The sequence below is a fragment of the Xenopus tropicalis genome, chromosome 8 (assembly GCF_000004195.4).
Source record: "Xenopus tropicalis strain Nigerian chromosome 8, UCB_Xtro_10.0, whole genome shotgun sequence".
NCBI classification, from domain to species: Eukaryota; Metazoa; Chordata; class Amphibia; order Anura; family Pipidae; genus Xenopus; species Xenopus tropicalis.
In genome coordinates, this window is record NC_030684.2 from 118,353,299 (window position 1) to 118,377,378 (window position 24,080).

The 24,080-nt window shown below is 44.2% G+C and overlaps 9 non-coding genes and 3 pseudogenes across 9 annotated transcripts; 8 read left to right on the plus strand and 4 right to left on the minus strand.

Moving 5' to 3' along the window:
* Positions 1-497: 497 nt before the first annotated feature.
* LOC116407182 lies at positions 498-688 on the minus strand. Its single transcript, XR_004220143.1, has one exon. It is a non-coding gene; the product is annotated as a U2 spliceosomal RNA (small nuclear RNA).
* Positions 689-1,199: 511 nt separating this feature from the next.
* On the minus strand, positions 1,200-1,390 carry LOC116407183. The gene has a single exon (XR_004220144.1). It is a non-coding gene; the product is annotated as a U2 spliceosomal RNA (small nuclear RNA).
* Positions 1,391-1,899: 509 nt separating this feature from the next.
* LOC116407330 lies at positions 1,900-2,106 on the minus strand (annotated as a pseudogene).
* A 511-nt stretch (positions 2,107-2,617) lies between these two features.
* LOC116407364 lies at positions 2,618-2,791 on the minus strand (annotated as a pseudogene).
* A 10,928-nt stretch (positions 2,792-13,719) lies between these two features.
* Positions 13,720-13,910, plus strand: LOC116407266. The gene has a single exon (XR_004220227.1). It is a non-coding gene; the product is annotated as a U2 spliceosomal RNA (small nuclear RNA).
* Positions 13,911-19,341: 5,431 nt separating this feature from the next.
* On the plus strand, positions 19,342-19,556 carry LOC116407360 (annotated as a pseudogene).
* Positions 19,557-20,063: 507 nt separating this feature from the next.
* Positions 20,064-20,255, plus strand: LOC116407268. Its single transcript, XR_004220229.1, has one exon. It is a non-coding gene; the product is annotated as a U2 spliceosomal RNA (small nuclear RNA).
* A 510-nt stretch (positions 20,256-20,765) lies between these two features.
* On the plus strand, positions 20,766-20,955 carry LOC116407261. Its single transcript, XR_004220222.1, has one exon. It is a non-coding gene; the product is annotated as a U2 spliceosomal RNA (small nuclear RNA).
* A 509-nt stretch (positions 20,956-21,464) lies between these two features.
* Positions 21,465-21,654, plus strand: LOC116407256. Its single transcript, XR_004220217.1, has one exon. It is a non-coding gene; the product is annotated as a U2 spliceosomal RNA (small nuclear RNA).
* Positions 21,655-22,163: 509 nt separating this feature from the next.
* LOC116407253 lies at positions 22,164-22,353 on the plus strand. The gene has a single exon (XR_004220214.1). It is a non-coding gene; the product is annotated as a U2 spliceosomal RNA (small nuclear RNA).
* A 508-nt stretch (positions 22,354-22,861) lies between these two features.
* On the plus strand, positions 22,862-23,049 carry LOC116407298. Its single transcript, XR_004220257.1, has one exon. It is a non-coding gene; the product is annotated as a U2 spliceosomal RNA (small nuclear RNA).
* Positions 23,050-23,556: 507 nt separating this feature from the next.
* Positions 23,557-23,747, plus strand: LOC116407285. The gene has a single exon (XR_004220245.1). It is a non-coding gene; the product is annotated as a U2 spliceosomal RNA (small nuclear RNA).
* Positions 23,748-24,080: the final 333 nt, after the last annotated feature.

Sequence of the window (24,080 nt, forward strand, 5' to 3'; positions counted from 1 at the left end):
ACGCACCGACGGGCCCAGATCCTCGCTTGCTCTACCTCCATGGGGAGAGAGAGGGGCCATAACGCTTCCTCCTGCACCTACACTATCCTCCCCCCAAAACCCCAACCCCCACCTCACACACAAGCCCCCACATTACAGCATCTCGGATATCTTCTACAGCCCTTCTCTGGCTCTGGTCTCTTTGCGGGCTGCAGCCGACGACCACTCAGCACCGCAACAGCAACTTCACCACTCTCCCAGAAGCCAACATTTACATAGCCCCGCCTCTTTCTGGCGCACACAATCAAGCACACAACGAGCTCCTGCAACGAGTCCCGGCTGAAAGGGCATCACACCAAACAACGGGCGGATGACGACATTAACAGCAAACTGTCTCCTGCAAAGTCTTGCAAAGTTCTTTTTTCCCCTTCCTTGGGCTGCTTGTTGCTGCTGTTTCTTTGCACTTGTTGTGCTGCTGCTGCAGATTCGAGCTTGTTCTGATTTTTCAAACTGGATAAGAGAGGTGCACCGGTCCTGGAGGTACTGCAATACCAGGTCGATGCGTGGAGTGGACAGAGCAAGCTCTTCTTCCATCTCCCTGTTCCAAAAATCCATTTAATATATGGTCCCCAGATAGGGGACGTATCAGATATTAAACTGATAAGAACAGATACTACACTTGATCTTAGCCAAAAGGCCGAGAAGCGATAACCCGAATTGCGCACGCACCGACGGGCCCAGATCCTCGCTTGCTCTACCTCCATGGGGAGAGAGAGGGGCCATAACGCTTCCTCCTGCACCTACACTATCCTCCCCCCAAAACCCCAACCCCCACCTCACACACAAGCCCCCACATTACAGCATCTCGGATATCTTCTACAGCCCTTCTCTGGCTCTGGTCTCTTTGCGGGCTGCAGCCGACGACCACTCAGCACCGCAACAGCAACTTCACCACTCTCCCAGAAGCCAACATTTACATAGCCCCGCCTCTTTCTGGCGCACACAATCAAGCACACAACGAGCTCCTGCAACGAGTCCCGGCTGAAAGGGCATCACACCAAACAACGGGCGGATGACGACATTAACAGCAAACTGTCTCCTGCAAAGTCTTGCAAAGTTCTTTTTTCCCCTTCCTTGGGCTGCTTGTTGCTGCTGTTTCTTTGCACTTGTTGTGCTGCTGCTGCAGATTCGAGCTTGTTCTGATTTTTCAAACTGGATAAGAGAGGTGCACCGGTCCTGGAGGTACTGCAATACCAGGTCGATGCGTGGAGTGGACAGAGCAAGCTCTTCTTCCATCTCCCTGTTCCAAAAATCCATTTAATATATGGTCCCCAGATAGGGGACGTATCAGATATTAAACTGATAAGAACAGATACTACACTTGATCTTAGCCAAAAGGCCGAGAAGCGATAACCCGAATTGCGCACGCACCGACGGGCCCAGATCCTCGCTTGCTCTACCTCCATGGGGAGAGAGAGGGGCCATAACGCTTCCTCCTGCACCTACACTATCCTCCCCCAAAACCCCAACCCCCACCTCACACACAAGCCCCCACATTACAGCATCTCGGATATCTTCTACAGCCCTTCTCTGGCTCTGGTCTCTTTGCGGGCTGCAGCCGACGACCACTCAGCACCGCAACAGCAACTTCACCACTCTCCAGAAGCCAACATTTACATAGCCCCGCCTCTTTCTGGCGCACACAATCAAGCACACAACGAGCTCCTGCAACGAGTCCCGGCTGAAAGGGCATCACACCAAACAACGGCGGATGACGACATTAACAGCAAACTGTCTCCTGCAAAGTCTTGCAAAGTTTCTTTTTTCCCTTCCTTGGGCTGCTTGTTGCTGCTGTTTCTTGCACTTGTTGTGCTGCTGCTGCAGATTCGAGCCTTGTTCTGATTTTCAAAACTTGGATAAGAGAGGTGCACCGGTCCTGGAGGTACTGCCCAATACCAGGTCGACTGCGTGGAGTGGACAGAGCAAGCTCTTCCCTCTCCATCTCCCCTGTTCCAAAAAAATCCCATTTTAATATATGGTCCCCAGATAGGGGGACCGTATCAGATATTAAACTGATAAGAACAAGATACTTACACTTGATCTTAGCCAAAGGGCCGAAGAAGCGATAACCCGAATTGCCACGGCACCGGACGGCCCAGATCCTCCGGCTTGCTCTACCTCCATGGGGAGAGAGAGGGGCCATAACGCTTCCCTCCTGCACCTACACTATCCTCCCCCCAAACCCCAACCCCCACCTCACACACAAGCCCCCACATTACAGCATCTCGGATATCTTCTACAGCCCTTCTCTGGCTCTGGTCTCTTTGCGGGCTGCAGCCGACGACCACTCGCACCGCAACAGCAACTTCACCACTCTCCCAGAAGCAACATTTACATAGCCCCGCCTCTTTCTGGCGCACAACCAATCAAGCACACAACGAGCTCCTGCAACGAGTCCCGCTGAAAGGGCATCACACCAAACAACGGCGGATGACGACATTAACAGCAAACTGTCTCCTGCAAAGTCTTGCAAAGTTTCTTTTTTCCCCTTCCTTGGGCTGCTTGTTGCTGCTGTTCTTTGCACTTGTTGTGCTGCTGCTGCAGATTCGAGCTTGTTCTGATTTTTCAAACTGGATAAGAGAGGTGCACCGCGGTCCTGGAGGTTACTGCAATACCAGGTCGATGCGTGGAGTGGACAGAGCAAGCTCTTCTTCCATCTCCCTGTTCCAAAAATCCATTTAATAATATGGTCCCAGATAGGGGACGTATCAGATATTAAACTGATAAGAACAGATTTTTTTTTTTTTTTTTTTTTTTTTTTTTTTTTTTTTTTTTTTTTTTTTTTTTTTTTTTTTTTTTTTTTTTTTTTTTTTTTTTTTTTTTTTTTTTTTTTGTTCATTTTTTTAAATCCTTTCAGTTTGAGTTTCTTTCATAGAAAAATTTTCCATTACAAAACAAAAATGAAAAAATCAAGAAAGAAACTATGACACATCATAAAGGAAAAGAAAATATTCTTAGAAAAAATTTTTTTAAGAAAATTTATACCAGTCTTTAATTTTCCATTCATTCATGGCAGACATTCCAAATTTTTTCTTATCAACTAAATACAAAATATATAGATTACTTAAGGCAAATTTTATACAGTCGGTTATAGTTAACTCATCCCTTCTTAAAAACTAAAAATATTTCTACACTTCCAAATAGCTCTTTGGTTACATTAATAATTTGCCCAGGCCTTGATAGCATCCCCATTTTTACATTTTAAGTTCAGTCCAAAAAAAACTTGCTCATAACCTAAAAACTCAAGCTCTCCTACATATTTTAAAAAACCTCTCATCTTCTCCCACACCATTCTTGAGAAACTACAATTCCAGAAGACATGCATTACCGTTTCATCATATACACAACCATTTCTGGGACATTTGGGGTTATTTAATAAACCTCTTAAGTACTGGAAGTTCCTTACTGGCAAGCAATCATGAACTACTGCCCATGCCAAATCCTTTTGACTATTGGTAAGATTTTTATTCAGTACCATATTCCAGATGTTTTTAGAAACTTTAGCGTTAAATTTTCAACCGGGTATATTAATTCATTTTTTTTAAAACTTTTAACTATTTGTTTTGCGTTTACAAGCTCAGTAAAATCAAATGTATTTAAATTATATTTTCTCACTATTTTCTCTAAAATCACATAAAACCTACTGATTTTAAAAGCGCGCGGTTTATTTAAATCAATTCCCACCATTTATATTTATTAAAGAACCAACCTCCGCTATATTTTATAAAATTGGACACAATACTCTCTTTTTTAACAACCTAAAAATAAAAGCAGCATGTTTTAATGATAAAAAAGTCTTAGGTCAGGCACACCTCTACCCCCGTTATCTATATCTTTATACATAATTTCTCTTTTTATTTTCTCCATTTTAGATCCCATATAAAACGAAGATTTCTCTTATAAATTTCCTCATGTACAAATCCGATGGTAAAACACAATAGACACATATAATAAAAGGGATAAAATTACGGCCTTAATAATTAAAACTTTCCCTACAATTGACAGGTTCCTTAGTTTCCAAAAACCCATTTTCTCCTAATTTTACTCAACACAACCGCCCAATCGTCTTCACCCGAGAGAGACTGGTTAAAAGTAATCCCTAATATTTTTACACTACTCTTATAACTTTGAATTTACAGAACATATCAAAATTCCAGTTCCCATAAGCGCAACATGTTGATTTACTCAAATTCAGACTCAATCCAGATATACATTTAAAACAACCTGTAATAAAACATACCCTATTAATAGAAGTTGAGTTCCTACATATCACTACCACATCATCCATGTACGCTAAACATTTCACTTCCTTTCCTCCACCTCCAGGAATCTTTATAACCCTTAATTAATTTTATCTCTTCTAAAAAATTGTACTAAAAGGCTCCATGATGCAAATAAATAAAATGGGAGATAAAGGACACCCTGTCTCACTCCTGATTGTATATTAATTTTTTTTGTAAAAAACCCATTAACTAAAACTTACTTTCAACCTTATTATATAAAATTTAATTCATTTTAATAAAATCAATAGGCAAATTCATTTTTTCTAAAACAAGGAACATAAAATCATGTGATATACTGTCAAATGCTTTTTCAAAATCTAAAGAAAAAAAGACTGACACCCCTGATCTCTATCTAAAACATCGTATAACATATCCTTCTTATTATATCACGTTTCCCAAATCATTCTTCCTGGTACTGCACAATTCTGACCCTCTTCAATCACGATGTTATTATTTTTCCTAAATCTATTAGCTATAACTTTTCGCCATAATTTTGTAATCCACGTTTAACAATGTTATTGCCTATAATTTTTAATGTTTTCTTTATCTTCCTTTTTATATATAAGGTTACCAACCTTCTTTTTGAGATTGTGTCAGTTCACCTTTTTTAAAACACTCATTCACCAAATCGCACAAATCATACTTTAATAAAATCCCAAAATTTTAAGTAAAATTCCACAGTCAAGCCATCTAATCCCGGAGATTTTATTTTAGAAAAACTTTTAACTGCCCCTCTAATTCAAAACATGGTGATTTCCCCTTTTAAAACCTTTTGCTCATTTAAATTAAGGCATCTATTTTAAATTATTTAAAAACATCTCCGCAAAAACTTTTATCTATAATTTCCTTTTTACCTAATAAATTATTATAAAAAATTAAAAACGACATCTAAAAATATAATTTATATCATTAATACCATTTAGTCTTTACGATCTGATTATTATTTTTATTTTTTAACACATCTAAAAAAGAAGCTTGAACACTTTCATTTTCTCAAAATCTTCACTCTAGAATTAAAAAATAATTTCTTTTCCCCTTCGTTCAATCCACTTTTTAATATCTTTTTTCACATCATCAATTCCTTTATTAGCTTCTCTCTCATCCCTTGTACAGGATAACACACGTAGCTCTCTCTCATCCCTTGTACAGGATATCAACACTAGCTTCTCGTCTCATCCCTTGGGTAGCAGCGATACACACTAGCTTCCTCTTCTATGTCCCTTGTTTACAGGGATACACACTAGCTTCTCTCTGCATCCTTGTACAGGATAACAAAACACTAGCTTCTCTCTCATCCCTTTGTACATACGAATACACACTAGCTTCTTCTCTCTATCCTTGTACACGATACAACACTAGCTTCTCTCTCATCCCTTGTACAGGATACACACTAGCTTCTCTCTTCTCCTTGTTACAGGATACCACTAAGCTTTCTCTCTCATCCCTTGTACAGGATACACACTAGCTTTCTCTCTCATCCCTTGTACACGATACAACACTAGCTGTCTCTTCATCCCTTGTACAGGAAATATCACACTAGCTTCTCTCTCATGCCCTTGTACAACGATACACACTAGGCTTGCTCTCTCTCATCCTTGTACACGATACAACATAGCTTTCTCTCTCATCCCTGTAGCAGGATACACACAGCTCTCTCTCATCCCTTGTACACGATACACCCACTAGCTTCTCTCTCTCCCTTTGTACATAACGATATCACACTAAGCTTCTCTCCTATCCCTTGTACATGGATTACACACTAGCTTCTCTTCTCATCCCTTGTACAGGATACACACTAGCTTCTCTCTCATCCCTTGTACAGGATACACTACTAGCTTCTTCCTCTCATCCTTGTACAGGAATACACACTAGCTTCTCTGCTCATCCCTGTGTACACGATACAACACTAAGGTGCTCTCTCATCCCTTGTACACGAGTACACACTAGCTTCCTTCTCTCATCCCCTTGTAACAGGATACACACTAAGCTTCTCTCTCATCCTTGTACGCACGATACACTTACTAGCTTCTTCTCTCATCCCTTGTACAGGATACAACACAACTGCTTCTCTCTCATTCCCTTGTAGCACGATACACACTAGCTTCTCTTCATCGCCTGTGTACAGGATACAACCACTAGCCTTCTCTCTCATTCCTTGTACAGGATACACAACTAGCTTCTCTCTCATCCCTTGTACAAGCGATACAACACTGCTTTCTCATCCATCCTTGTACAGGAATACACACTAAGCTTCTCTTCTCATCCCTTGTACCACGATACAACACTAGCTTCTCTCTCATCCTTGTACAGGATCACACTAGCTTCTCTCTCATCCGCTTGTACAGGATACACACTATGCTTCTCTCCTCATCACCTTGTACACGATACACACTAGCTTCTCTGTCAATCCTTGGTACAGGATACACATCTACTTCTCTCTCATCCCTTGTACAGGATACACACTAGCTTTCTGTCTCATCCCTTGTACAGGAATACACACTAGCTTCTCTCTCATACCCTTTGTTACACAATATACACTAGCTTCTCTCTCATTACTTGTAGCAGGATACACACTAGCTCTCTCTCCATCCCTGTACACGAATACACACTAGCTTCTCTTCATCCTTTGTACAGGATACTACACTAGGCTTCTCTCTCATCCCTTGTACGGATACACACTAGCTTCTCTCTCAATCCCTTGTACAGGATACACACTAGCTTCTGTCATCATTCCCTTGTATGCACGATACACAGTTGGAGAAGAGAGAATCAGCACCAGCTTCTCCTGATTTCTGAAAGGTGAACTCAGGTTTCTTTCTAAAATGTTGCTAAGGGTCCATCTTCTTCCATGATCTCATACGATGCTCAGGCTTCATGACTAATAAGATGCCCCATTCGTACCTTCTGTTCATTTCCTTGTACATTCATACACACCATCTCTTTGGTAGATTTTTGCCAACAGCTTCTCTCTGTCCCCTTGTTTAGATCATTAGCAGCCAGCTTCTCTCTCATTCCTGCGCGACATCAATGCCCACCATTTCTTTACAGACAATTCCATGATATCATCAAAGTCTAACGCTAGCTTCTCTCTCGTTCGCTGCCAACATCAATGTCCGACCAATTTCCTTTGCAGAAACATTCCAATATATCATCAAAGTCTACTTAACGTCTCTCTCGTTCCTGCTCCATCATTTCATGCCAATTTTCTTTACAGACATTCATGATTTTCAAGTCTACTCAGCATCTCTCTCCGCTCCTGCTGGTGCTGTCTCAATCCCTCGTACGTCATACATACGCATACCACCGCCAATCTCTTTGTAGATTGTTGCCAGCCTAGCTTCTCTCTGTCCTTGTTAGATCATGAGCACCTAGCTTTCTCCATGCCCACCTTTGCTTTACAGACCCTTCTATGATATATCAAGTCTACAAAGCTTCTCTCTGGTTCCTTGCACATCAATTTCACCATTTCTTTACAGACATTTCCAATGATATGTCATAGTCTACCCAAGCTTTCTCTCATTCTTTGAAAATGCCAACCTACCAAGTTCTCCCTGGTTCTTGGTATCACAAGAGAAAGATTTCCCGTGCTTGGTAGATCATTTCTTCTCTAACTCATTCCACCCTGCCCAGATGTTCATGCCTCATCTTCCTCTTGATTCCCTGTAGATGTTCTATCTCCAGATTCTTCGTCCTCAGATGATGTTCTCAGCAGCCATCCTCCTCTACAACTCTGTAACAGATCCATATTATTACTGTGCTTCGTGCCATGACTTGTGTGACTGGGCAATAGAGTCACCCTCTCTAGATCCCTCAAAGTTTCTGGGGCTCCGCCACACGGCCGGGTGGAATTCCTGCCAAAATCATGGATCCATTTAATTGCACTGCAGAAAAACATCAGCGTCAGATATAAATATCACCCCTCGACCCATAGTGGCCAAACAGAGGACAATGGAGACTTTACAACAAGGGTGAAGCTTTACAAGCCTCAGGCCTTATCCTACAAAGCCTGGGGCAAAAAAATGGAGGTGAACTAAATTATATATTAATAAATTACAGCAATGCCAATAAGGGCTATGGGGGTGTAGATGAAGTCTTTGGCAACCAAGGTGAGAACAATGGAGTTTTTAACGGCCAGATATCCCTTTGCCAGAATACAGACAGCATGAGCTGGTAAAGCACTACCGAATCAGATTTTTGCTTTTGTTATTATGTCTGTATGAAACAAAGCAGACACCCTCACTGCCTTTGGTTTGCATGGGGTTAGGCAGTGATACATGATTATAACAGTTTGGCTTATTACTGGGACGGGGACAGAGAACACAAAGCCCATGTTTACGCTCAGCTTGCTGGGCCGATTTATCAGGGGCACCCAGCATGGGAGGGTATCTTCGTCCGCGCCAGCCGCGTTCTGTGCAGGTTTCCAACCAGAAAACAGCCAGCGTCTATGGGAGTTAAAAAAATATATATATATAATAGGCATAGACAGTCTCATATGTAAAGCCCTGCTTCATCTAAAATAAACATTTTCCATATAAATATGACTTTAAGCAGTATGTGCATTTGGGTAATCCTAAATAGGAAACTGCCCTTTTAAGTACTAAGCCCCGCCCCTGGGGATCCATAGAGTCAAAGTGCACACAAACAAGCCAAAGGCACAGCCGATAACATGCTAGGCCCCAATCAGCCCTCAAATGAATGGGCAGCAGTTCTGCCTTTTGCTCCCCACACTAACTTCCTGTTCAGTTAGAAGCTGCCATCAAACTTCCTCGTCCTAGCTGATCTCTGAGGGGGCACACAGCGCCGATCAACTAATGGCGCTCAAAGGAAAGGATGTAAAAGGCAATATTACTGTATTTGGGGGGTTGTGAACTTACCTTAACCGCACAGGGGAGCATGAAATTGCAAAGGACAAACGCGGTGGAATCCCCCCAATCGACATGGCTGAGCTGAAACAGGAGAGCGGTAGGTGAGACCTTTATATCGTTGGGTGGGAAACGCTCGCACAATATAGTAATGTAATTATATCTTATAAACAGTGCTTAGTTGGATGGTCATCAGTTTATAAAATCGGAAGCATAGTGAATTTTTTTTTTCCTTGGTTCCCCCCCCCCCCAAAAAACAAATGGGAAAAACCTCACTTTACCTTTATATGGTCATGGCACTCCTCAGTGACTTATAATATCGCTATATGTTACAAATAGGGGCACTTTATTCACATATATATATAGGAACCACCTCAGGACTTATAATTCCCTATATGTTTACAATAGGGGGACTTTTATTCACTATATATTATAAGGACTCCTGCAGTGACTTATAATATCCGCTATATGTATAGCAATAGGCGGTATTTATTCACCCTATATATTATAAGGAACTCCTCGGGGGGCTTATATATATCCCTATATGTTGCAAATAGGGGCAACTTTTTCACGTATATAATTAATAAGGAACCTCCTCGGGGGGCTTATACAATATCCCTATATGTTACAATAGGGGCACTTTAATTCACTATATATTAATAAGGAACCCCTCGGGGCTTATAATATCCCTATATGTTTACAATAGGGGGTTCACCTTTATTCACTATATAATTATAAGGAACACCTCGGGGCTTTATAATATCCTATATGTTAGCAATAGGGGGGCACTTTATCACTATAGTATTTATAAGGAAACCCCTGCGGGGCTTATAATATCGCCTATATGTTACAATAGGGGGGCACTTAGTCACTCCTATATTATAAGGAACCGCCTTCGGGGGGGGGCTTTATAATATCCCTATATGTTTCAATAGGGGGTACTTAGTTCACTATATTTTTATAAGAGCACCTCGGGGGCTTATAATATCCCTATATGTTAACAATATGGGGGCAACTCTATTCACTATATATTATAAGGAAGCCCCTCGGGGGCTTATAATATTCCCTATATGTTACAATAGGGGGCACTTTAGTCACTCTATATTATAAGCGAACCCCTTTGGGGGCTTATAATATCCCTATATGGTTACAATAGGGGGTACTTTATTCACTATAATAATTATAAGGAACACCTCGGGGGCTTATAATATCCCTATATGTACCAATAGGGGGTAACTTTTATTCACTATATATTATAAGGAACTCCTCGGGGACTTATAATATCCCTATATGTTACAATAGGGGGCACTTTATTTTGTATTTATATACCATAGGTGGGAAGCTGCCATATTAATTTTCCTAGGAATAATTTCTGCACAGACTCACATAGATCATGAACGTCAGCTAATACTGTTTGCCCGGTGTTGTTCTGTACAGGGGACTTTTCTGGAACTGAAAAAAAATAATAATAGTAAAACAGAACAAGCAGAAATGACATAAATTCCTGTGTTTTGGGCTAAATGCACCGAGAAAGAGAAGGAATACTGGCCAGGTTAGCCGGGCTAACCAATGATACGCGCAAGGTTAGCCGGAGGCTAACCCATGATAGCTGCCAGGTTTAGCCGGGGCTAAACCGCATGATACTGCCAAGGTTAGCCGGGGCTAAACCCCCACGATACTGCAGGTTAGCGCGGGCTAAACCATGATACTGCCAGTTAGCGGCGGGGCTAAACCCATCGATACTGCCAGGAATTGCGGGGCCCTAAACCCATGATAGCTGCAGGTTTAGCCGGGCTAAACCATGATACGTGCCAGGTTAGCCCGTGGCTAAACCATGATACTGCCAGGTTACGCGGGCTAAACCCACGATACTGCAGGTTAGCCCGGGCTAAACCCATGATACGCCAGGTTAGCGGGGCTAAACCCTGATAACTGCCAGGGTTAGCCGGGGCTAAACCCACGATAACTGCCAGGGGGGGGGGGGGGGGGGGGGGCGGGGGGGAGGGGGGGGGGGGGGGGGGGGGGGGTTGGGGAGGGGGGGGGAGGTTACGCCGGTTTGCTAAACCCATGATACTGCCCAGGTTAGCCAGGGCTAAACCCATCGATACTGCCAAGGTTAGCCGGGGCTAAACCCATGATAACTGCCAGGTAGCTGGTCGGGGTATAACAGGGCACGGTCAGGAACCTTCTGGATTTTGTCTCTGGGAGAAGATAATGCCATAATTCACCAACTAACCGTGGCATGGTCGAAGTGAGGCGTGCATAAGTGACCCCCGATTGCCATAGTTGCCACTGTAGGTTTACTCGGCGTACGGGGGATATGGGCAATTTAGACCAGTCCACGGCCGGATCCGAGTGTCCCAGATTCTGGAACAAAGGGGTGGATGGTGTCCTCAGCAGGCGCTAAAGTGCAGCAGGGAAAGTGGCAAATATACAATTTATCTCATTGTGTAATTAGTTTCCTCCCCACCCCCGCCATGTAATGTGATGTAACCAGCATCGTATCGATATATACGGAATTCTTCTGAAACCCTTGTTCCCGGGTCATTTACATGACTCGGGGGCAAGAAGTCAGTGTAATGGGGGAGGGTTACCTTTGCTTATTCGATATTGCAGCCTCCGCCTGCTTTCTGCCCCCGAGGCCACTAGCGATCGGTGTAACTGGGAGAGAGTAGATCGTCACTGGGTTCAACTCCCTGCGGCTCCTGTAACATTTATCCCCACGCAGCACTGTCTGTAATTGCACCCGGGGCAACTAACTCTCTAGGTAGCAGTTATCTGTCTGCGCTACAACTTGTGGCCCTTTTAACAACTACAGTTATATGGGTCACACTAAATATACACTGTAACCAGGCATCAAACGAGCATCGTTGTCCTACTGTCTCCTCTTTGCCCTAACTGTCTCGCATCTGCCTACTGTCTCCAATCTTGTCCTACTGTTCCATGCTTGCCCTAGCTGTCTCCATCTTGTCTAGCTGTCTCCGCTGGATTGCAAACCTCTTCACTTAATTTTTTCAGGATTCATTGAGGTGCTGGCATGGTGCCAAGAGACTGGCGGAATGTGCTAATGGTGGTGCCGTTATTTAAAAGGGATCCCGTTATCAGCCTCTAAAACTATAGGCCTGTTAGTCTGTACATCAGTAGTAGGAAAGCTTCTGGAGGGGTAATAAGGATAGGGTACTTGAATCATTGCAGTTCACAATACTATTAGTTTTGTGCAGCATGTGTTTTATGCGTAACAGATCTTGCAAGACTAATTTTAGTCGCCTTTTATGAGGAGGTGAGTAGGAATCCTTGATGCTGGAATGCAGTTGATGTCATCTACTTGGAACTTTGCTAAGAGTTTGATACAGTTACCTCACAAGAAGGTTAATGATCACAATTAAGGAATATTGGCCTAGAACTAATATTTGGTATTGGATAGAGAACTGGCTGAAGGCATAGGGAGTACAAAGAGTGGGGTTAAATGGAACATTTCTAATTGGGCCAGTGTGGTTAGTGGAGTACCGGCAGGGGTCTAGTCCTTGGGCTTTGGCTTTTTAACTTGTTTATTAATGACTGGAGGGGGAATAGACCAGTATTGTTTTCTATTTTTGCTGATGAACACTAATTGTGCAAAACTATAAGTTCATGCAGGATGTGCGCCGCTTTGCAGAGCGATTTTTGACAAAATTAGATAACTGGGCAGCAAACTGGATAATGAGGTTCAATGTTGATAAGTGCAAAGTTATGCCCTTTGGTAGGAATAATTATAAACGCAAACTATCTACTGAAGTGGGAAGTGTGTTGGGGGATCCCCTTAATGGAGAAGGATCTAGGGGTTTTTGTTGATAACTAAGTTGTTCTAATTTCCAGGCAGTGTCATTCTGTGGCTACTAAAGCAAATAAGTGCTGTCTTGTATAAAAAAGGGCATTGGACTCAAGGGATGGAGAACATAATTTTGCCGTGCCTTTATAGGTCCTGGTAAGCACGCTCCTCTTTCGACCCTGGTATTGCAGTACCTCCAGGACCGGTGCACCTCTCTTATCCAGTTTGAAAAATCAGAACAAGCTCGAATCTGCAGCAGCAGCACAACAAGTGCAAAGAAAACAGCAGCAACAAGCAGCCCAAGGAAGGGGAAAAAGAGAACTTTGCAAGACTTTGCAGGAGACAGTTTGCTGTTAATGTCGTCATCCGCCCGTGTTTTGGTGTGATGCCCTTCAGCCGGGACTCGTTGCAGGAGCTCGTTGTGTGCTGATTGTGTGCGCCAGAAAGAGGCGGGCTATGTAAATATGTTGGCTTCTGGGAGAGTGGTGAGTTGCTGTTGCGGTGCTGAGTGGTCGTCGGCTGCAGCCGCGCAAAGAGACCAGAGCCAGAGAAGGGCTGTAGAAAGATATCCGAGATGCTGTAATGTGGGGGCTTGTGTGTGAGGTGGGGTTGGGGTTTTGGGGGAGGATAGTGTAGGTGCAGGAGGAAGCGTTATGGCCCCTCTCTCTCCCCATGGAGGTAGAGCAAGCGAGGATCTGGGCCGTCGGTGCGTGCGCAATTCGGGTTAATCGCTTCTCGGCCTTTTGGCTAAGATCAAGTGTAGTATCTGTTCTTATCAGTTTATATCTGATACGTCCCCTATCTGGGGACCATATATTTAAATGGATTTTTGGAACAGGGAGATGGAAGAAGAGCTTGCTCTGTCCACTCCACGCATCGACCTGGTATTGCAGTACCTCCAGGACCGGTGCACCTCTCTTTATCACAGTTTGAAAAATCAGAACAAGCTCGAATCTGCAGGCAGCAGCACAACAAGTGCAAAGAAACAGCAGCAACAAGCAGCCCAAGGAAGGGGAAAAAGAACTTTGCAAGACTTTGCAGGAGACAGTTTGCTGTTAATGTCGTCATCGCGCCGTTGTTTGGTGTGATGCCTTTCAGCCGGGACTGCGTTGCAGCGAGCTCGTTGTGTGCTTGATTGTGGCGCCAGAAAGAGGCGGGGCTATGTAAATGTTGGCTTCTGGGAGAGTGGTGAAGTTGCTGTTGCGGTGCTGAGTGGTCGTCGCTGCCAGCCCGCAAAGAGACCAAGAGCCAGAGAAGGGCTGTAGAAGATATCGAGATGCTGTAATGTGGGGGCTTGTGTGTGAGGTGGGGGTTTGGGGTTTTGGGGGGAGGATAGTGTAGGTGCAGGAGGAAGCGTTATGGCCCCTCTCTCTCCCCATGGAGGTTAGAGCAGCGAGGATCTGGGCCCGTCGGTGCGTGCGCAATTCGGGTTATCGCTTCTCGGCCTTTTGGCACGATCAAAAGTTGTACAGGAAGGTTTTGCCGACTAGCACGTTACCCCTCGGCCTTGAGGCATCGCTCCTTTTTCGGTAGGAGCTTAAGCCTCTTTGCTGCTATAAGGGGGGGGCCTGCAACTCGTGAGGAGGGTCGCCTGGAGGTGCTTTCAATGCCTTAGTGGCGGAGGAAAGCGCCTTTTTAGGTATTCTGCTGCGGTAGAAATGGAGAAAGGGAGAATTCGGCGGCCAGTCCGGCGCGCTTTAAAAATACCGTGCAAAATTGTACTGCAGAAGAGTAGACGTGGTTCAGACGGAATAAATACGTGATGGAGGAAAGATCATGCGAGTTGGAGGTTTATGCCCAAGGATATCTTCAGTCTCCCTGAATTTTCCAAAAAAGAAGGATAACGAGGTGGTTTTCCACAGCTACGAAGACTACAGGAAATTTAAGGCGTAAGTATATGCAAACAAAAATGATCTGTGTTTAAAGATGTGGAGGTTAATTTTTGCATAGTGACACGTGCGCATAGTCACCGTACAGATGTACAACCCGTATGTGCCATTAGCGGATGTGGTAAGGCACCTGAAAAAAGATGCAGAGGATGGTGTTCCTTAAAATATTGAGAACAGATTTTGGCGTATGGAACGGGAAGAGACTGTTCAAAGTAAAATTCCATGAGAGCGATCGTGTTTGATGACGGTATCTCACCACGCCCAGTCAAACTTTAGAATGGGAGCGGAAAGGGGTTCATGTTTATTCGGGGATGCCTAAGTACTGCCAAAGGTGCAATGAATTTGGCCACATACCGCAGGACTGTGAAGGCGGGTATAAGAATGTGCGGGAACTGTTTAGAATTTGGGCACATCACCAAGGACTGTAAAAGTGAAAAAAAGTGCTCACTGTGCAAAGAACTCGGCCATATGTACAGGGAGTGCCCGAAAGGGCAATGGACTATGCAGGCGCGGTGAAAGGTGGGAACAACCGAGTGTGAAGCGGGAGGTGAAGAGAGAGTTGCAGTTCAGAAGAGAAAAAACAGGCAGCGGAGTTAAGCACCCAGGTGCGGGAAATTAGGAGTGAGCAGCCGCAGAGTTTGGAAACTGAAGTGGGAGGGGAAGGGAAAGAGAAATGGCATGGGACGGGAGGAAAGTGAGGTGTTGCAGGAAGAGAGTCTGAGCGGTGCTTCCCTATGTTGGATTAACTCTGGGGGATGAATTTTGTTTGTCCGGTTTGAAGTGTTTTTTTTGAAAGGTTGAGCCGGGATGCAGAAAGAGAGGACGACGAGAGAGCGGACACAAGAGACCACAAGCCGACTCGGATTGCGGATCGTTGAGAGTGGTGGAGGAGATGGAGGATCAAAAGAGATACAGTGTGTCGGACATTTCGGTGGAGGTGGTCGCAAGGAGGAAGGTGCGGTGAGTGGGGGAAAGGTTAAGTCAAACCCCAGAAATGGAAAGGTACGGAGGGAAAAGTAAAGTGATGTAACTGAATGGCGGGGGAAATTGAATCTCCTTAAATGTGAGGAGTATCAAATCTAAAATACGGAGGGCAGCGATTTTTGACTTTTTGTCTTCCTTGGGTGCGGACTTTATTGCTTTACAGGAATGCGGCTTGAGCAATGAAGAGGACTGCGAATGCGCCAAAAGATGACTGGAAAGGGGGTATTTCAATTTTGGTCGGGAGTACTGAAAGTAAGAACTCCGGAGTTGGTTTCTATTTTTGTAAAAATGTTGGTGATTTTGTATCTTTTTTCGTAATTGAACCTGGGAGGGCGATTTTAGTTAAAGTTAATTATTGCGGAAGCATTATTAGGTTTGTGAATGTGTATGCCCCGGTAGAAAAGGAAGACAAGAGCTGAGCTGCTTAATAAAATTTATTATTTTCTGCCAGGTGTAGAGCCAATTATATATTTGTGGGGATTTAATTGCATTCTAAGAGGGAAGACAGGAAAGGTCAAGCGGGGTTAGATGTAACCTCGGGTATCCTTAAAAATTTAGTTTCCGATTTGTGCTACAGGATCTGTGGGTTTTGAGTAAAAAACAAACAGAGGGTTTTCTTTTGAGAGTAATAAATGTAAATCTAGGATTGATTTTGTTTTCGGATCGTCAGAGTTTATGACAAAAGATTTTGTTTTAGTGGCAAATGGTTTCTCAGACCATAAAATGCTGATAGTAGATTTTGTTTTGCGAGATAAAAATATTAAGAATAAAAAAAGGGATTGGAAGTTAAACGCTGATTTATTGGAGGATAGTGATGTAGTTGAGGGTTTTAAGTTAAAATATGCGCAGTGGCAGAAACAAAAAAAGAAGTTTTCTTCCGTTAAAGTATGGTGGGAATGGTTAAAGGGAGGCTTAAAAATTTCTTTGTAAATATTGGCATTAAAATCAGTAAAAAGAAAAGAAGGGAGTATAATGAGTTAAATGTTAAACTGCAAAACGATGATAAGATTGAGAGAAAGGGGTTTTGATGTGGCGGAGGAGATTAATGACATAAAACAGAAGATTAAAAAATGGATTGAAAATAGAGGGAGGGAAATAATTTTTAATGCAAGGATTAGAGATATTGAAGAAGGGAAAAGTGTACAAGGTATTTTTTTAAGAAAATTTTAAGTAAAAAAGTGTTTATAGACAAAATGGAGAACGAAGATGTATTGAGGGGATTTTAAAAAAAGTATATGAATTTTATAATATTTATTTGCAGGAAAAGGATGCGATGTAAAAATAGTAGAGGATTTTATTATCATTAATTGAAAAGAGAATTTCTGTAAATGATCAAGAGTGGGTGGATCGTGAAATAGACCTGGAGGAGGTGCAGGCTGTGATAGCATCATGCGCAAAAGGGAAATCACCGGGTTGTGATGGGTTAACAATCGAATTTTACGTGAAATTTTGGGATATTTTAAAGAATGATTTTTTAGAAATGATTGGTGAAGTTTTTAGAACGGGGGAATTAACACTGTCCCAAAAAAAGGGGGTGGTTACAATTATTTATAAGAAAGGTGAAAAAGATAAGATAAAAAATTATAGACCCATTACCTTGTTAAATGTGGACTACAAAATCATAGCGAAAATCTTTGCAAATAGAATGAAAAATGTGATAGCTGAAATAATTGGTCCGGGGCAGGTGTGTGCGGTCCCGGGGAGGTGTATTTGGGAAAATCTGTATATTGTGAGAGACGTGTTGGAGATGTGATGCAAAGGGATCAGGGGATAGCGCTGCTATCCTTGGATTTTGAGAAAGCGTACGACAGGGTGAATCATGATTTTATGTTTACGGGTATTACAAGATTTGGTTTTGGTAAGGGTTTTATTAATAAATTAAAAGTCCTGTACAAAAATGTTACTAGTGAAATTTTAGTGAATGGTTTTAAAATGAGCCGATAGAGGTAAAATCAGGGGTGAGGCAGGGTTGCCGCGCTGTCTCCGATCCTTTTCATATGTTCCATAGAGCCGTTATTGTTAGCGCTGCAGCGAGATAAAATCATTAAAGGGTGGTCAGTGCCTGGAGAAAACGGAATGTATAAAATCATTGGGTTATATGGACGATGTTGTAATCTTATGCTCAAACAAGGAATCGGTGAATAGAGTAATTCTTTGGGCTGATATTTTTAATAGCGCTGCTAATTTTAAGCTAAATATAGAGAAATGTGAATGTAATGTATATGGGAAATGGTGGATTTTGAGATTGTAAAGTAAAATTGGAAAGGGGAATAGTAGGATCTTGGGAATAGTCTTTTCTCAAAATGTATCGGGAGAACTTAGTTGGGCGGAGGCGCTGGAGAAAAATAAAAAGAAATTGTCAATGTGGAAATTAGGAGCCTGTCCATAATAGGCAAGGTTCTAATTGTAAAAGCGGTAATTTTGCCTATTCTTTCTGTACGTGGGGTTGGTGTTTCTGCCTAATTATTTGTGGATGCGGAGATTTATTAGGGAAATTTTTGTATTTATTTGAGCTCAAATATGGAGAAATTAAAGAGAGAAATAATGTATAGGGAGTTAGGCAATGGCGTAAAGGAGTTCCGAACGTGCAGCAGTTTCTGGAATTGAAATACATTCAGTTTATAATTAAGTTAGCAAGGCAGGATAAATGGGCAAGTTACTTTGTAAAATATGGAGCTGGGTGGATACTGACAGACATAGGTGGTTTAAAACAGATATTAAAAAGCCTTATTCTTTCAGCGAACGAGGTTTTATAATGTGCTGGATAAAATCATTAAAAGGTGGGATTGTTTAAGTATTCAGAGGTGGAATTAGTAAATATTAATAAGATTTGTACAGATTGGAGGAAGCAGGAAGCAGTGTGTCCGGTGGAGAATTTCAACAGTAAAATTTCCAAAGAGATCTGGAACATGGTCGTGAACAAAAATTTGACGAATAGTCAGAGAGATCTAGCGTGGGCATTGGTGCATAATGTTTGCCGGTTAAAGATTTCCAGTAGCAGAAGGGGCCTGTTGAGGAGTCCTAAGTGTCCAAGGGAAGGGTGCACGGAAATGAAACGTGTATGCATTTCATATGGAATTGTAAGTTTGCGCAGAGTGTGGAGAGATATGGGGTGGTTATGAAGGCTATAACGGGGTTGTCCTATATTAATTATGAGGTAGTGATGTTTGGAGAGTTTTAAAATGTGCTAGGGATAAAATGAGCATTACTTGGGTAATAATAATATATGTGAAAGAAGTTATGTGGAAAGCAAGAAATCTGTTAATCTTTAAAAACAATGTATTAAGATTATAGCAATGTAAAAAATGTATTGTGCAGAGATGTATATACATTATTTGAAAGATAAAAGATTAAAAGGTAGAAAAGCCGAAACGGATTGGAATAATTAAAATATGGAATATCAGTTGAGGCTTATGTCTACGATGATGTGTATGAAGAGGAATGTGAAAAGGAGGTAAATAAATTTCCTCTGGAATTTCTCTGATTTTAAGCCACTGAGTGGACTATAAAAAAAAAAAAAAAAAAAAAAAAAAAAAAAATCTGTTCTTATAAGTTTAATATCTGATACGTCCCTATCTGGGGACCATATATTAAATGGATTTTTGGAACAGGGAGATGGAAGAAGAGCTTGCTCTGTCCACTCCACGCATCGACCTGGTATTGCAGTACCTCCAGGACCGGTGCACCTCTCTTATCCAGTTTGAAAAATCAGAACAAGCTCGAATCTGCAGCAGCAGCACAACAAGTGCAAAGAAACAGCAGCAAAAAGCAGCCCAGGAAGGGGAAAAAAGAACTTTGCAAGACTTTGCAGGAGACAGTTTGCTGTTAATGTCGTCATCCGCCCGTTGTTTGGTGTGATGCCCTTTCAGCCGGGACTCGTTGCAGGAGCTCGTTGTGTGCTTGATTGTGTGCGCCAGAAAGAGGCGGGGCTATGTAAATGTTGGCTTCTGGGAGAGTGGTGAAGTTGCTGTTGCGGTGCTGAGTGGTCGTCGGCTGCAGCCCGCAAAGAGACCAGAGCCAGAGAAGGGCTGTAGAAGATATCCGAGATGCTGTAATGTGGGGGCTTGTGTGTGAGGTGGGGGTTGGGGTTTTGGGGGGAGGATAGTGTAGGTGCAGGGGAAGCGTTATGGCCTCTCTCTCCCCATGGAGGTAGAGCAAGCGAGGATCTGGGCCCGTCGGTGCGTGCGCAATTCGGGTTATCGCTTCTCGGCCTTTTGGCTAAGATCAAGTGTAGTATCTGTTCTTATCAGTTTAATATCTGATACGTCCCCTATCTGGGGACCATATATTAAATGGATTTTTGGAACAGGGAGATGGAAGAAGAGCTTGCTCTGTCCACTCCACGCATCGACCTGGTATTGCAGTCATCCTCAGGACCGGTGCACCTCTCTTATCCAGTTTGAAAAATCAGAACAAGCTCGAATCTGCAGCAGCAGCACAACAAGTGCAAAGAAACAGCAGCAACAAGCAGCCCAAGGAAAGGGGAAAAAAGAACTTTGCAAGACTTTGCAGGAGACAGTTTGCTGTTAATGTCGTCATCCGCCCGTTGTTTGGTGTGATGCCCTTTCAGCCGGGACTCGTTGCAGGAGCTCGTTGTGTGCTTGATTGTGTGCGCCAGAAAGAGGCGGGGCTATGTAAATGTTGGCTTCTGGGAGAGTGGTGAAGTTGCTGTTGCGGTGCTGAGTGGTCGTCGGCTGCAGCCCGCAAAGAGACCAGAGCCAGAGAAGGGCTGTAGAAGATATCCGAGATGCTGTAATGTGGGGGCTTGTGTGTGAGGTGGGGGTTGGGGTTTTGGGGGAGGATAGTGTAGGTGCAGGAGGAAGCGTTATGGCCCTCTCTCTCCCCATGGAGGTAGAGCAAGCGAGGATCTGGGCCCGTCGGTGCGTGCGCAATTCGGGTTATCGCTTCTCGGCCTTTTGGCTAAGATCAAGTGTAGTATCTGTTCTTATCAGTTTAATATCTGATACGTCCCCTATCTGGGGACCATATATTAAATGGATTTTTGGAACAGGGAGATGGAAGAAGAGCTTGCTCTGTCCACTCCACGCATCGACTGGTATTGCAGTACCTCCAGGACCGGTGCACCTCTCTTATCCAGTTTGAAAAATCAGAACAAGCTCGAATCTGCGCAGCAGCAGCAACAAGTGCAAAGAAACAGCAGCAACAAGCAGCCCAAGGAAGGGGAAAAAAGAACTTTGCAAGACTTTGCAGGAGACAGTTTGCTGTTAATGTCGTCATCCGCCCGTTGTTTGGTGTGATGCCCTTTCAGCCGGGACTCGTTGCAGGAGCTCGTTTGTGTCTTGATTGTGTGCGCCAGAAAGAGGCGGGGCTATGTAATGTTGGCTTCTGGGAGAGTGGTGAAGTTGCTGTTGCGGTGCTGAGTGGTCGTCGGCTGCAGCCGCAAAGAGACCAGAGCCAGAGAAGGGCTGTAGAAGATATCCGAGATGCTGTAATGTGGGGGCTTGTGTGTGAGGTGGGGGTTGGGGTTTTGGGGGAGGATAGTGTAGGTGCAGGAGGAAGCGTTATGGCCCTCTCTCTCTCCCCATGGAGGTAGAGCAAGCGAGGATCTGGGCCCGTCGGTGCGTGCGCAATCGGGTATATCGCTTCTCGGCCTTTTGGCTAAGATCAAGTGTAGTATCTGTTCTTATCAGTTTAATATCTGATACGTCCCCTATCTGGGGACCATATATTAAATGGATTTTTGGAACAGGGAGATGGAAGAAGAGCTTGCTCTGTCCACTCCACGCATCGACCTGGTATTGCAGTACCTCAGGACCGGTGCACCTCTCTTATCCAGTTTGAAAAATCAGAACAAGCTCGAATCTGCAGGCAGCAGCACAACAAGTGCAAAGAAACAGCAGCAAAAGCAGCCCAAGGAAGGGGAAAAAAGAACTTTGCAAGACTTTGCAGGAGACAGTTTGCTGTTAATGTCGTCATCCGCCCGTTGTTTGGTGTGATGCCCTTTCAGCCGGGACTCGTTGCAGGAGCTCGTTGTGTGCTTGATTGTGTGCGCCAGAAAGAGGCGGGGCTATGTAAATGTTGGCTTCTGGGAGAGTGGTGAAGTTGCTGTTGCGGTGCTGAGTGGTCGTCGGCTGCAGCCCGCAAAGAGACCAGAGCCAGAGAAGGGCTGTAGAAGATATCCGAGATGCTGTAATGTGGGGGCTTGTGTGTGAGTGGGGGTTGGGGTTTTGGGGGGGAGGATAGTGTAGGTGCAGGAGGAGCGTTATGGCCCCTCTCTCTCCCCATGGAGGTAGAGCAAGCGAGGATCTGGGCCCGTCGGTGCGTGCGCAATTCGGTTATCGCTTCTCGGCCTTTTGGCTAAGATCAAGTGTAGTATCTGTTCTTATCAGTTTAATATCTGATACGTCCCCTATCTGGGGACCATATATTAAATGGATTTTTGGAACAGGAGATGGAAGAAGAGCTTGCTCTGTCCACTCCACGCATCGACCTGGTATTGCAGTACCTCCAGGACCGGTGCACTCTCTTATCCAGTTTGAAAAATCAGAACAAGCTCGAATCTGCAGCAGCAGCCACAACAAGTGCAAAGAAACAGCAGCAACAAGCAGCCCAAGGAAGGGGAAAAAAGAACTTTGCAAGACTTTGCAGGAGACAGTTTGCTGTTAATGTCGTCATCCGCGCGTTGTTTGGTGTGATGCCTTTCAGCCGGGACTCGTTGCAGGAGCTCGTTGTGTGCTTGATTGTGTGCGCCAGAAAGAGGCGGGGCTATGTAAATGTTGGCTTCTGGGAGAGTGGTGAAGTTGCTGTTGCGGTGCTGAGTGGTCGTCGGCTGCAGCCCGCAAAGAGACCAGAGCCAGAGAAGGGCTGTAGAAGATATCGAGATGCTGTAATGTGGGGGCTTGTGTGTGAGGTGGGGGTTGGGGTTTTGGGGGAGGATAGTGTAGGTGCAGGAGGAAGCGTTATGGCCCCTTCTCTTCCCCATGGAGGTAGAGCAAGCGAGGATCTGGGCCCGTCGGTGCGTGCGCAATTCGGGTTATCGCTTCTCGGCCTTTTGGCTAAGATCAAGTGTAGTATCTGTTCTTATCAGTTTAATATCTGATACGTCCCTATCTGGGGACCATATTATTAAAGAGATTTTTGGAACAGGGAGATGGAAGAAGAGCTTGCTCTGTACATCCACGCATCGACCTGGTATTGCAGTCTCCAGGACCGTGGCACCTCTCTTATCCAGTTTGAAAATCAGAACAAGCTCGAATCTGCAGCAGCAGCACAACAAGTGCAAAGAAACAGCAGCAACAAGCAGCCCAAGGAAGGGGAAAAAAGAACTTTGCAAGACTTTGCAGGAGACAGTTTGCTGTTAATGTCGTCATCCGCCCGTGTGTTTGGTGTGATGCCTTTCAGCCGGACTCGTTGCAGGAGCTCGTTGTGTGCTTGATTGTGTGCGCCAGAAAGAGGCGGGGCTATGTAAATGTTGGCTTCTGGGAGGTGGGTGAAGTTGCTGTTGCGGTGCTGAGTGGTCGTCGGCTGCAGCCCGCAAAGAGACCAGAGCCAGAGAAGGGCTGTAGAAGATATCCGAGATGCTGTAATGTGGGGGCTTGTGTGTGAGGTGGGGGTTGGGTTTTGGGGGAGGATAGTGTAGGTGCAGGAGGAAGCGTTATGGCCCCTCTCTCTCCCCATGGAGGTAGAGCAAGCGAGGATCTGGGCCCGTCGGTGCGTGCGCAATTCGGGTTATCGCTTCTCGGCCTTTTGCTAAGATCAAGTGTAGTATCTGTTCTTATCAGTTTAATTATCTGATACGTCCCCTATCTGGGGACCATATATTAAATGGATTTTTGGAACAGGGAGATGGAAGAAGAGCTTGCTCTGTCCACTCCACGCATCGACCTGGTATTGCAGTACCTCCAGGACCGGTGCACCTCTCTTATCCAGTTTGAAAATCAGAACAAGCTCGAATCTGCAGCAGCAGCACAACAAGTGCAAAGAAACAGCAGCAACAAGCAGCCCAAGGAAGGGGAAAAAAGAACTTTGCAAGACTTTGCAGGAGACAGTTTGCTGTTAATGTCGTCATCCGCCCGTTGTTTGGTGTGATGCCCTTTCAGCCGGGACTCGTTGCAGGAGCTCGTTGTGTGCTTGATTGTGTGCGCCAGAAAGAGGCGGGGCTATGTAAATGTTGGCTTCTGGAGAGTGGTGAAGTTGCTGTTGCGGTGCTGAGTGGTCGTCGGCTGCAGCCCGCAAAGAGACCAGAGCCAGAGAA